A 15,516-nucleotide genomic window follows, 5' to 3' on the forward strand; every position below is an offset into this window, starting at 1 on the left:
TTAGCCAAAATACCGTTTTGATTTGTAGTTCTAGATTGTCCTATTGACTCCAGCTCCGCTGTCAAAAAAATCCATGCTTGGCTATTTTCCCCCAGAGTAAGACACTCAGTGCAATATGAAATGTGTCTTTTTCCAGGACTTTCTGGCCATCCACCAAACTGTTGGTGAATTCTTCTAATCACCTGATCAACATATATTTGTTGAATACATACTATTTGCAAAACACTATCCTAAGGACTGGGTTCGCTGACGCTTTCCTGAATTAATATCTATAGTTCTGGATTAATTCTGCGGTCACTTTTGTATTACAAAAATCACAGAACAAAGGCGACAGGAACTCATTCTTTCTTGTATCCCCAAAGTGTCCTATAGAAAAAAATTGAGCCCAAAACAGTTTGTGAAGATATCAAGGAGCACCACAGTTCTTTTAGCCCAAAAGGCAAATTTCTGAGGGAGGTGAGGTCATAGTAACGTGATGTTAATCTGATTTTCACAGGCGTTTCTCGATCACCTATTGCCACCTAAATTCTAGAATATGATATTTACCAGCTGGGTTACCTGTACCTTGGACAAGTTACTTAACCTTTCTGGATTTCAGTTTCTTTATCTTTAAAATTTGGAAAAAAATAAAATTCTTGTAAACACTTAGAAAACCCTTATTACTCCATCTAGTCCTCTCAAAAGCACTGTGCAGTAAAGGTTGTTTCTTTTTGCATCTGCTAGAGACAAAGCTCAGTTTCATGACTGAAACAGCGTACCGAAGTTCTCAAAGGTGGTAAACAGCAGGTGGAGGCTGAAATAGTTTATGACAAATGTTCATTTCAAAAGCCTGTGCTCTTTTCCCTGAACCGACAGCCCAGGACAAGGAAGAATTGCAATTGGAGAATTTAAAAGCTCAAGGGATAGGTGCCAGATTTTATTATTATTCAACTCAATTGTCCTTATCCTAGTTATTCAGACACGCTGGCCCTGGATTTCTTGGTATCTGTGTTTGCAGGTCAGTGCTCAGAGAACTTCTCATAAACAGTTTCAAAACACAAATGCTCATTCAAAGGTAAGCAAAAGCCAAATTGACTTTAAAGTCAGAAAGTTCCATTCCCCCTGTTCCATAACATGCTTTGTGTGCTGGGGGTCAAGTTTTGCCAGTGATAAGGGGGACTTAACTGGAAGTTCTCAGAGCACGAAAGCAGATCCGGACTGCCACAGAGGTCATCAGTGGAGAGATGGCCCTGAGAGGAGGGCTTTATCTAAGTTAGCTGGCAACTGGAGTCAGGTGCGAGCAAATGCATTCTCTTCCCACCAAATGTTACACACCGAGAGTGGAAGCTGACACAACTGTGGCTGCTTCTAACTATGGCACATATGGTGAAGAAATGACACCAATATCTAGGTAGCGAGTGAAACTCAGAAACTTCTTTTGGGAAGGGTGGTGGGTTTTAGTGTCTTTAGGTTCAGGATGGTGTCTTCCACCACCACTCCTCCTCCTCTTCCCCCTCTCCCTCCTTCTCCCCCTCCTCCTCCGTCTTCTTTTCATTACCCATTCTTTCACAGAACAGTAATCTATCTAATTCAAAGTCTATTCTTTCATATACGTATGTTTATAATGTTTTTTTATTTCACTAAAACCTCATAAGATACAGCTTACACCAGGCCCTACCAGGTACTACTAAAGGTGATGTGCATACACTTTCTACACCTGTTTAATATACTCACTCCAAGAAATTGTATCTCCTTTGGGTCCTGTTCCTGCCAGTCCCAGCAAGGTGCTGACAAGTGGTCCTAACTTACTATGCTCCACGGAGTTAAGCATGTTGAAAGTGCAGCCTGGAAGTTTCAAGAGACACATCTGAGATAAATACCTAATGACGTGAGAATAAGTTACTATATCCAATGGGAAGAGGCACTTAGCATAGTCCCCAAGGGAAAACTATAACAACACTTTAACTTGTGGTTTTCAAAACAGGCAAACAAACAAAAAACACTATTGAAAGAATCCACACTCGAGCAGCATGGAATGGAAAATGCAGCAAAAAATTAGCGGGCCATGGTGGCAGGCACCTGTAGTCCCAGCTACTCGGGAGGCTGAGGCAGGAGAATCCCTTGAACCTGGGAGGCAGGGATTGCAATGAGCCGAGATTGCACCACTGCAGTCCAGCCTGGGTGACAGAGAGACTCCGTTAAAAAAAAAAAAAAAAGGGAAAATGCAGCAAAAGGATGGTCCTTACCCCAGTCACTTTCCAGTCTTCCTCCTGGAGGCTCTGCTGAGAGATAGGAGGGCAGTTTGGGATGAGATGTGCAGGGTTCTCCAAGCCCAGCTGCTCCAGAACCCAGCCACATACTCAGGGACCCTTCTGCTCTTAGGGTGTGGCAGCCCCAGGCTTTCCCTGAGCTATCCTTGGCTTGCCATTTTGAGAGTCAGAAGAGAAACGCTCCTGATCACCCAAATGTTGGCCACAGCTCAGTCAGGCCAACAGGACCCCAGGAACTAACATGCAGGCCTCAAGCTGTAGGCTAACCCTGGCCTCCCCTCGTGCTCAGAGAGCACAGGTCGTAATTCTCTGTGTGAAAGTGTTGTGTAAACTTGGCAGCCATAAGCATATTCATCCATGGCCTCCTTGTCAAATGATTGCTATCCTTAGAACCTTTCCTGGGAGCCTTCTTTACTAATCTTTGTGGTTCCCCTCTGAGCACTCCATAGAAAACGCTTTCTTCTTTGGTAATTCAGGTCAGATTTGCAGAAGCCAGATTCAGAGAGGGCTTAAGTAATTTCCCACTTTGGCTGCCTTTTGTGCTCAAATTTAGCTGAAAATTGCTTGATTCTCTGCTCCACCCTGACTGAATTGATTTAGCCTAAAATTCTTTAAATCATAAAAGCCCCAAGATCCCTCAACTTAATTCTACCCACCCCCAGCATTAAGAGGGGTGCTACATATACAGCTGGAAAGCAAAAAAGATCTACCTTCATAACCCAGAAAAGAGAGAGAATCTTGATGACAGCAAGGTATAAAATATACCAGGCCATCACAGGATTTAGTATGTGAAGCTAGTGTGATTTTGTTAAAAAAGCCCCAAACTGAAAGACAGGAAACCTGGATTGGAGCCTTATTCCTACCACTTAAAAAGTAAAAGGTTCTTAACCTTTACTTGCATCAGAGTCTCCTTGGAAGATCTGCTGAATGCTTTTGAGCCTTAATCAAATACACAAAATTTGAGGCAGCGTTGCACAGGACCAGCCTTCAGGTACCCGTCTCTCCATGGTCCACCTCTGCAGCACTGTCTCCACAGAACACATTCATTCTGCATTAGGAGAGAAACCACCTATCAAATCATATATTCAATGTTCACAATGCCAGCTGTCCCACATAGCCTCCAGAGCAGTAGCAGAAGAGCGCTGGGAAGTTTAATCAACTGGGAGTATAGCTCCGTCTCATCCTCAGCTTTCATGAAAAGCTAAAATTATCCCCAGCTCCTTAGAGCATTATTTGCAGTTCCATATGGTTTATATCCTAGCAATCTAGCAATTCATCAATCTGTTTACATACTGATATTATACTTAGATTGATATTTGACTCTCCTCAGAATCATTGCCTTGCAAAAGATTTATAAATGACTGCTTTGCAATAATAGGCTAGATATTGCACTAAATGGAAAATAGTAATCATTTAGTTACAAATCATAGTCCCTTTCTTCTTATTTACACATATATAACCACATATTTACATACAAGCACGTAGAGCGGGCTGTGTCAGTGCCCCTGACATTGACAAGTACGTCAGATACTGACTGTTGATTTGTAAAACAGCCACTAAAGTTCTGGATATTAACAGCCTCACGTAAAAATGCACATAAAGGAAATATACAGCTATCAATACACACATCCGAAGTGTACATTTATCATTCCCTTCTTCTACTTGTTTCCATTTCATGGTATTTGTCATAGTGGTAATTAAAATCTGTCAGGAGACATCGACAATGTATAAAATAAACGGCCCTTTTTTTTTCTGCCACAATAGCCCATTGAATCTTCAGGTTGGAAGGGATTTAAAGGTTGTTTACTCTGGCTTCCCACCCAATGCAGGAATCGCCTCTTCTGCAACCCTGATAGACGATTATACAAGCCTCTGTTTGAATACGCCTTGTGATGGGGATCTCATTTCTGCACAGATCTAACTATTAGGAAGATCCTCCTTACATCAAGCTATACTATGTCTCTAGTAATTGGCATAATGATACCAAGCAAACTTGTCTTCCTCTTAAAAATACTCCCATGGATGAATCTAGAAACCGTCATTCTCAGCAAACTGACACAAGAACAGAAAACCAAACACCACATGTTTTCACTCCTAGGTGGGTGATGAACAATGAGAACACTTGGGCACAGGGAAGGGAACAACACTCACAGGGCTAGGTGCGGTGGTGGAGGAGAGTGGGGGACAGCAGGAGGGCAGGGAGGATGGGGAGGGATAACACCAGGAGAAATGCCTGATGCCTGACGGGGTGCGGGGGATGGAGACAGCAAATCACCATGGCATGTATATCCCTATGCAACAATCCTGTGGGATGCAGGATGTGCACATGTACCCTGGAGCCGAAAGTACAATTTTAAAAAATGCTCCTTCTTTTATGTTCCCCATCTTAACTAATAGAACTCATCAACCACTTCAAAACCAGGCTCTACACAGTCTTCTTGCTCTCATTCTAAAACAGATTCCTTGGGGCGTTAGAGGTGGAAATTCCATTTGACCCAGCAATCCCATTACTGGGTATATATCCAAAGGACTATAAATCGTTCTACTATAAGGACACATGCACACGAATGTTCATTGCAGCACTGTTTACAATAGCAAAGACTGGGAACCAACCCAAATGCCCATCGATGATAGACTAGACAGGGAAAATGTGGCACATATACACCATGGAATATTATGCAGCAATCAGAAATAATGAGTTTGTGTCATTTGTAGGGACATGGATGAATCTGGAGAACATCATTCTCAGCAAACTGACACAAGAACAGAAAATGAAATACCACATGTTCTCACTCATAGGTGGGTGATGAAAAATGAGAACACATGGACACAGGGAGGGGAGCATCACACACTCGGGTCTGTTGGGGGGAATAGGGGAGGGACAGTGGGTGGGGGGAGCTGGGGAGGGATAGCATGGGGAGAGATGCCAAACGTGGGCAAAGGGGAGGAAGGCAGCAAAGCACACTTCCATGTGTGTACCTCTTGTATGTTCTGCACATGTACCCCAAAACCTAAAATGCAATAAAAAAAAATTTTTTTAAACCAATGGTCCCTTGTTGTTCCCTTCCCTGTGCCCAAGTGTTCTCATTGTTCATCACCCACCTAGGAGTGAAAACATGTGATGTTTGGTTTTCTGTTCCTGTGTCAGTTTGCTGAGAATGATGGTTTCTAGATCATTCAGGCCTTCTCTGTGTCCCAGGGCTTTTATCACCTGCTTCTCGGATTGTCGCATTAGCCAATAAGTGATCACTCTCCCTCTAATGTCATCCTTTAAGGTTCCTCACCCAAACTGAATTGATCTGAAAATTGTTTCTTCTTGTTGTTGAAGGAAATTGATTTTACAAAGGATTATGGGAATTTTTATGCCAGGTTGGAGGCCACATTATCCCTACTCAGCCCAGGCATGAGGTCTCCTACTTCATGTTCTAGACTAAAATATTTTCTCCAGGTCTCAGTTTCTTTCTCAAATTGTGGAAAGCTGGGATAATCTCTACCCTGAGTCTACCATTTTGAAATATCCAAGTGTAACTCCTCACTCAGTTCTTTTCAAAGTCAGTCTGGCTACACACACACAAAAGACAGCAAGCAGAAGAGTGAATATTTAGTTTATATTTGTCACACACAAGACAGTAGATTAAACACCTCCATCATCTCATATCATGCCCACAATAGTCATGAATTTCTGCATATTAATGTAATAATCATTTATTTATAACGTATTCACTAGCCACAGTTTTCAGATAAAGATCTACAACTCGGATGATGTGCCTTGCAAAGTGACATTCAGGTATCAGATGTTAGAGCAGAGATTTGAGTCTAGTCACGGTTTCCTTTCCCATGTACATCCTTGTCGATGGAAACAGGGAGAAAGCAGCTAGAATGGATGCTAACTCTCTTAGCCACTGTGCTCATGAAAAGCTAGCTCTTGTCACCGTCATTATCATTGTTATTAATCCCAATGAGGTCTCAGCGCTAGTCAGTGGTGATGAGGAAACTTGAACCTTGGATGGCCGGATGCCTCTCAATGTGGATACCAATAAACTCCAAGCCAACAATTTGGTAAACTGGCCACTGACAGACATAAATCCTCAAATCATCCATAGACTTGATTCAAAGTTGTGTTTGTACGTTAGTCATTTAGAATTCCAAACACAGTTCCTCATTGAAATATTGTTTTACATAGTGTCAGCCCACACAAATAAAGCTGAAATATTCTCCATATATAATTAAAACAGTAGGCTCCATGACCATTATCAATGCATAGTGTTGTGCTTTAACTATCTCTAGCCTTAGCTGTTCCTGAAAATTTGTCTGAAGGTCATGATCGCCCTGTCAGCACTGAAACTCATTCATGTTGAGGTCTACAAGAGAAAAGTCAGCTGATTCCTTAGTACAGTCATCTTTGTGAGCTCCCGCCCTCATGCAAGGGTTAGGGTTAGGGTTAGGGTTAGTAAATGTTTCCTGGCTGAATGAAAACAGGTAGTGGGGAGGGTTAGAGGACATGGAAACCCAAGGGAGATAAGGCAGAACAGTGGGAGAGGTTCACTGAGACCCTTACAAGTATAGCTGTACCTCCTTCATAACTCCTATTTTTGATGGATACAAGTAGAAAGCAAGGAGAATTGGTGCTAAGCCTGAAATCTGCAGTGGGGATTCATAATTACCTTGGAGTCCTGTGCACAGTTGGGATTCCAATGCAGCTATTTTAACTAAGAAACTTGGATTCCCTCCACAAGGCAAGTTAGCCTAGCTGAATGACCCTGAAGAAGTTTGTTAGTAAACAGCTCACCCACAGGCTCTATATTCTCCCTTAGCTGTCATTAAGCTGAACAGCTTATCTTTGATTTAAAGAAGCATTCACCCAGTACACACAGGTGACTACACTGGGAATTGCTGGAAGCTATGGAAACATTAACCACCTAGATAACATTAGGCTCACTACATCGATGGTGTGCAACGTAAGTAACATCATGTACCTATGTTCTTCTCTAGGAGCTCAGAGAAATAGTGTTCATTTTAATTTCTACTCAATAAATGTCCTTGGTGAAAATAATAACAGCCTCTTGCTACCACTAGCCCACATTTAAATGACAGGTCTGGGCCCGACTGATGGCTGTCATAGGGAATACTCTCTCTGCTCTTTCCAGGGGTCCCTTAAGTCTTTCAGTCTCTCATTGTTCATCTGGAACTAAACCTAAATATATCTCTTACAACCAAATGTCTAAGAAAAATATATGTACATACAAAACACTTTATACAAATATTTATAGCTATATTTATAATCACCAAAAATGGAAACAAATTCAATCTCATTCAACTGTTGAATGGTTACCCAAACAGTGGTACATCCACACAAGGGAATATTACTCAGCAATAAAAAGGAACAAACCACTGAAACACATACCAACACGGGTGAATCTCAAATGCATTATGCACAGTGAAAGAAACCAGACCTACAAGGGTATGTACTAAATGATTGCATTTGCAGAACATTCTGGAAAAGGCAAAACTACAGGGACAGAAAATCCATCAGTGGTAGCTAGGGCCTAGAGCAAGAAGAGGCTCACAACAAAAGGGCACAGGGTAATTTTGGGAGGTGAAGGACTATTCTATATGTTGATAATGGGGGTGGTCACACAAGAATATGAGTTTGTCAAAACTCCAAGACCTGTACATTAAAAAGAGCAAATTTTACTACACTTAAATTATACCTCAAGAAATTGATTAAAAATAATTATAAGATAAATTTCCTTTTGTAAAAAGAAGAAAACATGCAAATGGCTAAGTGAGATCATACTATTGTTAACCCCGAAAAGTGTCCAGGCAGGTGTTTTAGTTGAGAATGATTAAGTCGATAGCTCAGTGTGGGTCAGGATTGGGCGACATCTGCCCAGCAGAGCCAGCTGATTATCATTTTGAGAGACCACAGAGGCCCTCGTGGAAACAGCATTTCTAACTTGATTTCTAGAACTTGTTAATGGCACAGTTTACAATGGCAAAGGATGGGTAGAGAAAATCCAGAATTGGTGCATATGGGTGCAAGGCCCTAGTGGTCCTCCTCCAGAGCGAAGGGCAGGTATCTGGATGATCCGTGGGCAGAAATACGAGGTGACGCACACAGTTTCCAAACGCTCCACACAGCATCGTCCTGAATTCTCCTGAGAGCTTTTCAGGCCAGGAGTCACTCTTCCTGTGTGTAGGTGACTGAGCTGAGGTGGAGCGGACGTGACTTAGCCAGATGGCAGTGGGGAAATGGACGGGAGGCTGGCCACAGGGCCCCTGACTTCACATTTATTTGCTTATTTGTTTGTCAATGCTGGGTGTTCAAATGACATCGAAGCTCTTCATCCTTGATGTGAGTCCATCATCAAAATTTTGAAAAAGACCAGATAGAAAAAGATTTTCTCTCCTTTCAAAGATAAACACTGGAGTGAATTTGTTAAAAAGAGGCAAAGCAAAGGTCAGGATTTTGTCCAGAATAGTCGGCTGTGGGCACATGAAACCAGGCCGCTGACTTAACTAATACCATGGTGTATTTCAGAGAAGCATTTGGATAGGTTGACTACACAGCTGAAAACACCTGGATATCCGGTTTTGAGATTAACTGTATGATATCATCCATCCTGGTCAGGTGTCCAGAAATGATTGATTGACACCCTCCCACGTGAGACAGTGAAGACATGGGGCAGTTCCTGGGCAATTCAGCATCCCACGGAGTTCGGTCATGATATCTGAAATCGCTAGACTCTCCCACACCAAAGAATGGGCAATAAATCCAACCTTTCATGCATCTTCCTGGTACAGCAGAGCCCACTGCTACACCGCACAAGAGACACAGATTATGGAGTGTTTTTCGGTTGGCATAGGAACAGCCTTGGAAATGTTCAGCCCAGAAGGGTCAGAATGTTAGGACGTTTGCAGCCGGAAAAATTCTTGCCGTGACCACTGATAAGCTAAATACCCTGACTAGACTCTCTCCTTTCTTTCTGGCACGTGGCCTAGCTGAAAGAGCCCCCGTGTGGTTCTGTGGCAGCCACACAAAACAAAATGGTCCGTGTCCCCCCAAGGCGCCCCTGCCCGCAGTCCCTCTGAGGCCCTGAAGTGCCTATATGGGAAACTGAGGCCCAGAAATATAGAACACATGGTTAGTGAGCGTAGCGAGAACATGGGGATGGGGATGGGACGAGTGCCGTGTGTGCACCGTGACACATCACACCAAGTTCCCCTTCTCGGGTCCTGTGTCGGAAAGAGGGGAAGGAGTTCGGAGGTGGCTGAATCCCCCTGCTGCTGCTCCTGCCCTTGCACTAACCTTGGCTTTCCTTAGAACCCACTGGCTTGTGGCTCACCTCTTTATGAGGAAGTGAAGAGTATTTCCAATGTCTCTCTTCCCTTTCTTCATGGGGGTCTGGGAGCGGGCAGGCGAGAAGGTAGGGGAGCGGTGGGATGGGGAGAGGCACCAATAAGGCAGCACGACTGTGGATGAAAGAGAAGAAATGAAAGCCCTCAAGCCCCAGCGTCTTAGAGGACTGTAAACACAGTAATTATACATCTCCACGCCACCTGCAGCCAACCTTCCACAGTCTCCTGCACCTCTCTTGGAGCAAACACAGCTTGTGAAGATCTGGATTTCCAGAGAAGAGAAATTATGGACTGATATTCCACTAGCAACAATGATACTTTGAAAGTATTCATAAACACCTTCATTAAATGGTCAGCTTTCTTCTAGTATACTTTAAATATGACGTGATTTCTGAAAATGTGATGTTCCCATAGCTCTTTGAGACCACACCTATTGGGTAACGTGAGTCATGTCTGCAATAAAGTCAAGGTCTCCAAAGAACATTTGCTATTCTTCCAGCACTTACCCTAACACTTGGGGTTAATGCAGAAGCAGTGAACGTGAGGGTTAGATTGAGCAGAGCAAAGACCTCTGCCCCAAGCCACAGTGGAACTATTTTGAGCATTATTCTCTGCAAGATTTACAGGGTGATAATAACGTTTTCTCTGGGCCAGAGGTGTCCTGTGCTAGGGTAGAAGGCAGCCTCCCAATTTACATGGAAAAGGGGGAGAGAGGAAAGAGATAGCAAGAGGGATGAGTTTCCTGATGACTTTATTTTCCATGCTTCTGGGTTTGATGGGGCCAAAGGGAATGAAGTGACTAAGCTATGAGTGAAATGGAGCAATCCAATTGCCTTTCTGATCATATGTTTTCAATCCTGTCTCTCAAGAAGCAGCCAATTTACCCTTTGAGCATGCCCATGCCCAGTCCGAGTGCTACACTAAGAATCTCTTGACTTGGCCCAAAGCTATTTATAGTATTAGAATCACAGTGAATTCTACAGAAAAGATCAGCCAGGAATGGGCTTAGAATCATGGAAACTGCTTCAAGCCCAACACCCACTCATTCAATCAACCAGTGTTTATTGAGCATCTACTGGGTGACAGGCTCTGCACGAGGCAACAAGGCACGCACTATGAATACGTTCTGCATCTTGGCCTTCAACAGTCTGCAATCAAGTCAGGAGGCACGTGCATACCCACATGGCCCAGAGCTCTGATAATAAGAGTTCAAACAGGGGAATAAGGCCACATGAAGGTAAGGGCAATCACAGTGACCTGTAAGTGGGAGTTGCTCTGGTTAGAGGGGGGATATTCTCAGAGAAGGATGCTTGATAGAGTGCTGATGATCAGCAGAAAGTGATGTGGTGCCCTCGCCATCCCGATGCAGCCCCTCCAATGAATCCACAACCAGGAGTCCCCTCTTCAGGACATTTTTGCCCCTGAGTGAGGAATTCTCAACCCAAAAAGCAATGGATTTTCTACTAGGAAAGCTGCCCATTTCATTTTTCCCATGAAAATATGTACACTCACGCACATGCACACACTTGCCCTTCTTGGTCTTGTCAGATTTGCAGCCACTATTTTTTTTTTCTTTTTGGTTCTATCTTCCCAAGTCAGGGAGGCATTCAAAGGTCATTAGAGAGCAAATGTACCTCATTTTTGTGATTTCAAGCACTCTCAGGAAAGATTTAGGGTAACAAATGAACAACAATTAACAATATTTTCCCATCTGATTGGCAAATCGTATGGTGTTTGCTCTTTAGAATTAATTTAGCTTTCTAGTAAGGTTATCTCGCACACTTTCCAGGGTCTCCTGGTTTAAATAGACTAAGCAGTAAGAAGGAAATCAAAACAAGTGTGCATTTGTCTGGAACACAGTGACGACTCTTTGGAGTGGAGGAACGCAAGTCAATACAAGAAAGCAACAATTAGCAGAAAGCTTTAGGACCGAGCTAGTCTCCATAGCATCTTCGTCAGATGGGAGGTTAGTCACGAAAGGTTACACTAGAGACTCAGCTCAAAGTCCAGCAGAAGCTATACACTGCAGTGAAAACATGGAGTTATTTCTCTCCCCTAATTTATTTTAAAAATCAGTTGAAGTTGGGCGATTTTTTTTAAAAGAAATAAAAAAGAAATATTCTTACTGTTAGTAAACAATGAAAATGGGTCCACCTCCAAAGTCACCTAGAGCAAGTACTTGTCCATGGTAAGCTTGCGGTGGGGGGCGGGGGAAGGGGGGGGAGCGGGGGGGGGAATGAAGATTTATCAGCCTGAATTCCTTAGTTTTCTCCTTCTGGGGGCAGAGGTATGAAAAGAAATCCTGTGGTAATCTTTACCTTCATTTTACCCGTAAATCTGAATGAACAGTATGCCCTTCATGATTCTATGTAACTAAAGAAGAGATGGGTGAACAGAGTCCCTGTTTGCCCAGAACTCTCCCAGTTTTATAGTACTGGGAGTCCCAGGGGAAATCTCTTGGTCCTGGGTAAACGAGGATGGTTGGTCACACCAGGGGAGAATAAATTCTGAAATGAAAAGGGCTTTTTGTCTAGCTCAAAGCGCCCTTCCTGCCCACCCACTGACTCGGTGGTTCTGGCTCCTTCCTTAATACATGGTGAGCAGACTTACACTGGGAAGGTGAAAAAAGGAGAAATCCCTTCTTTTCCCTTCATAAGTTCTTGGAGTGGGGCCTCTTTCCCAAGGCCAGCTCAGCTACTGACAGCAGATGGAGTTCTCATAAGTGAGACTCGCATCCACCTATAAACAGCAAGCTGGACATTCCCAAGATGCTAAAAGATGGTTCCCCCTAAGTCAGTGGTATCAGCACCACCCACCTGTGAGACATGCAAATCATCAGGCCTTACCTCAGATCTAGGAGGACACCAGGAGCCCTGGGGTGGGGGCCCGGCAAGCTGTGTCCTGAGGCTCAGGACACCAGGAGCCCTGGGGTGGGGGCCCGGCAAGCTGTGTCCTGAGGCTCAGGACACCAGGAGCCCTGGGGTGGGGGCCCGGCAAGCTGTGTTTTAATAAATCCCCCAGGTGACTCTGAGGCATGTTCAAGTGAGAGAACTGCCACTCTAGAGACTGATTTTGAAAGAGCAGCGATCACTGGTATACCTGATATACCTATTACAGGTAAAAAGAACACACTCAGAATTTAGCATGTGAGTTTATAAATTTTTTTTTTTTTTTTTTTTTTTGGTTTTTTTTTTTTTTGAGATGGAGATTCGCTCTTCTTACCCAGGCTGGAGTGCAATGGCGCGATCTCAGCTCACCGCAATCTCTGCCTCCTGAGTTCAGGCAATTCTCCTGCCTCAGCCTCCCGAGTAGCAGGGATTACAGGCATGAGCCACCATGCCCAGCTAAGAGTTTATGAATTTTTATTGCAGTCTGAACAATGGCTAAACGTAATTTTCTTACCTGATTTATATGCCAGCCAGTAGCTAGCCTGTTTTACCAACAGGTTACACTCAGGTCCAGATGGACTGTGTTTTCTCATTCCCCAAATCTCCCAAAAAAGCTCAGAGGACTACTACAACCTGGATGAGTCTGAGCGATAGAACAATCACTATTCTAATCGGAAAGGATCTCCAGCAAACAGTCCGTGGCACAGCCCTGCGCTGGAGTTGGAAACGGTCACCCCTGAGAATAAAAACACCAGTAGATTTTGAAGAACCGTGGTTAGATGTCGCCTCCTTTCTATGCCCTCACCCTCACCACACCTATCTTTTTCTCCCCCTGCAAAAAAAAAAAAAAAAAAAGCAGAAATCGGATCCTAGAAAAGTGCAGATGTCTGTCTAACGCTGGCCCTGCCGGGGAAGCGACACCTCTCCGTTAGACCCGTTGGTCTCTGCCCTCCTGGGTGAGCCCACTTCAAGGTTGCCCGGCAGCCTGGCTTTCCGGCCTTTAGAAATGGTGATGGATTCATTTAGAATCAGGGGCTACCGAGCCGGGAGCTCAGGTGCTGCCGAAATGGCAGGTGGTTGGCGCTGACTTGACAGCAATTACATGTACAAATCTTTGATTAGGCTCCTGGGAACTGAGTCATTAGCAACCCTGAACGGACCAGCTTGCTTTCCACCGCCTCATTAACTGCTCCAATGTTACTTTAAAAAGCCAAGGGGATGGGGGAAAAGAACACCTCTCCAACACGGAATGAATGACAAAGCGGGGAGGGCGGGAAGAGGCCGGGGTAAGCATTTCTAGCTGAATAAACAGGTCCCTGCTTTTTCCATGCTGTGGTCGCTGACATGAGTGTGCACGTTTGCTCGACTGTGAAATAACCCCGTACCTGTCAGATTCATCAGCAGGAGGGCTTTTTTTCCCCCTTTAATCTGCCTTTTCAAAACCCTCCGTTGATCTTCCAGTCAAAGAGCCTCGGTTTTGGCTCAAAGTCCCTATCTATCCGATCTAGAGTGGGGCTACTGATGGCTGTCTACACCTTTCCAATGACTGCTCAGTCTGGGGTCCACATTCCACCCTTTGGGAGCCACAGAATCCATGTTAATGCTCCATCTCTGTTGCGTGGTCCTGGCTCCCCCCCCCCGCCCCCCGTGATGTCCATCTCCCTGGGATGGCATCCCCCAGTTGATGTCGACCTGGCGGGTTTCCTCCATGTTACTGGAGTTTCCTCCATGTTTTACTATATGGTTTCCTCCATGTTATTATCAACAGCCATGCGTGTTGAAACATCTTCCCGACAGGGAGCTTTAAAACAAGAGGGCAATGTGTCTCCCAACCTTCCTGTGAAATCCCACGTGACCACTTACCAGATTAAACTGATTCTTTGCAGAATTTATTATTTTTATTTCCTCAATCTGCCAGTTGCTAGATTCATATTTATAAAGCACGCTTCACAAGTACGTACTGATGATCTGTTATAACCCGCATTAATTCGTTGGAAAAGCTATGGGTGAAGAACGGTCTCTATCTTTGAGTTTAGAATCTATTAGAAAGAAGCATCCTATGCACCTTCCCTCATTTTCTTCATTTATTTATTCAACAAACATTTGTCATGTGCCTGCTTAGTTTAAGCATTGTTCTTGTCAATAAAAATACAAAAAACAACATAGTGTGATAATTATAATTCCACACTCTCCTGTAAGCATTTTATATCTATTAATCCACTTAATTTTCGCAGCGACTCTATGATAGGTGCCATTTTATGTCCATTTCAGAGGTAAGGAAACTGAAGCAGGGAGAGGTTAAGTAACTCACCCACGGTCACACTACTGGTAAATAGCAGAGCTGAGCTTCAAGCCTAAGCAGTCCGGCTGCTAAACCACTGTGCTATTCTCCTTTGAGGGGCTTTTAGCTTAACAGGGAAGACAAACATTTAAACCAACCATTTCAATACAATGTGATTAGCACATCTGGGTAAAGTATATAAAAAACGCATGGTGGAGAGAAAAGGGACTTATTAAGCGTCCACGGAAAACAATTCATAGTTAAAATGATACTTGATCTGGGGTTTGAATAAAGAAGGAAAAAAGTCCGCAGCCTTCAAGAAGTTTTAATCTCATAAAATACTTCACTAAGTGTCCTTGCCACTGTTAGACATAAGTTTTGACAAAGATATCAAATAAATTGAGAATTCTGAAAAGGGAAATATCACATCCAAGTTTGAAGGTGTTGGCAAGAAAGACGTTAAGGAGGTGATAACTAAGGAGGCTTTTAGGGGCCGGTGGAAGTCAAGGATGGAGCCTTGTAAAAGCAGAGAAGACGGCAGAAGAGAGAAGAAAAGGACAGGATTGGAGGAGGGAGAACACGAGAACAAAGATAAAGGTGTTTGCAAGAAGGTGAGCATAAGGACATGTGCGGGAAGAATGATCTGAGCTGAAACACGAAGGACTGTGAATGAGAGATTTTATCTAATTCTAGAAATCTTTTGAAGGTTTTAGGAGTAGGAGAGTGAAATAAAAATGAC

Source organism: Callithrix jacchus, chromosome 5, assembly GCF_049354715.1.
Source record: "Callithrix jacchus isolate 240 chromosome 5, calJac240_pri, whole genome shotgun sequence".
NCBI classification, from domain to species: Eukaryota; Metazoa; Chordata; class Mammalia; order Primates; family Cebidae; genus Callithrix; species Callithrix jacchus.